Here is a 1,199-nt window from a genome sequence, read left to right as displayed (position 1 = left end):
TACCAAAGCCCTGTCTAGCAGACGAAACCATTCTGTCAGCTCTCCACGCTGCTCTGATAATAACACGTTAACAGTTGCCCCCGTGGATGAGTGGCACCAGATAACTGCCGAAGAGAGAAGCTGTTTTCCTCCCTCACACACTCTCTCAGTTCTCTCCATCCTTTGCTTTTGATGAGTTTGAAGTGTGAGCTGATGGATCAAAAGCAGGGCAAATGTCTTTTTCTGTTTGAAATCCTTGTTTGGAAAATGTAAATGGAAAGACAACAACCTGAGCGTATGTCCTTTCCACATGCATCCCAAAATTAGTAGGGGAGATGCAGGATGCCCCCTCCCACCCTGCGTCCGTGACCCCCTTAAGACTGAGATAGTTGGCATACTTAAGAGCAGGCCAGCATCTTGATGTGACCTTTTCAACTCAGCTGGGCATTCCTCAGCTGGGGAGCACCTGCTTGGGCAGTGCTGTATGGAAAAGGGAGTCCAAAGTGTCCAGGTCCCACATGGGCCATATATGGATCGATTTCAGTGTCCCTGTTGTTGTTTGGTTGTCATTCAAAGTGATCTTCTCGCTTTTGCGAGTGACAAAGAATAGTTTGGAACAGGCATTGAGTTAGCATTTGACCTCCTTCTAGCTGCCACATTTTGCAGTGCTGCTCCATACTGTACTCTACATAGTGTACAGTATCTTCTGGGTGTCCAGCAACCCAAAATCAGTTTGTATTCTTGTTTTTTTAGTTTGTATGTAGATAGCAGGGGGAGAGGAGAGGGATGCTGATCTGCCTTAAGCTCATCCTAATGCTACAGCAGAGCTTATGGTAAATGACTTTTAGCCAACTGAACGATTACTGCATAGCCCTCAATTAGTGGGGGAGTCTGCACGAGACCACGTCTGAGTTAAATATAAACTCTCCTTCATTTCAGAACAGCAGGCTAGCGCCCAAATCCTCCAAATGTAGTTGCAGAGGCCGAGGCATCTTCTGCTCATGAAAAATAGAAGAACAGATTTGTTGTGAATGAAAAAGGAAAAAATGATGAATAATCCAGCAGTCATCATCTTGCCAGGCTTTTTCAAAAATCCAACTTTACTTTTCCTATGAAGGACCCATCTGAATAACAGTAATAATTCATCAGTGATTCAGCCAAAGACTGAAGGAGGTCTTGTCTTCGGACTGCGGGCTACTGCCAGATTGCTACTGCCCCCC

At 45.5% G+C, this 1,199-nt stretch overlaps 1 protein-coding gene across 22 annotated transcripts in view; it reads left to right on the top strand.

Annotated features, from left to right (window-relative positions):
* The window catches only part of arvcfb (ARVCF delta catenin family member b), a 207,133-nt gene that overhangs the window by 101,830 nt on the left and 104,104 nt on the right, over window positions 1-1,199 (top strand). The gene's annotated exons all lie outside the window — the stretch shown is intronic.

Source organism: Etheostoma cragini, chromosome 5, assembly GCF_013103735.1.
Source record: "Etheostoma cragini isolate CJK2018 chromosome 5, CSU_Ecrag_1.0, whole genome shotgun sequence".
In the NCBI taxonomy this organism is placed as follows: domain Eukaryota; kingdom Metazoa; phylum Chordata; class Actinopteri; order Perciformes; family Percidae; genus Etheostoma; species Etheostoma cragini.
The sequence above is the reverse complement of the archived record's forward strand: the minus strand, read 5'-3'. Positions and strand labels throughout refer to the sequence as shown.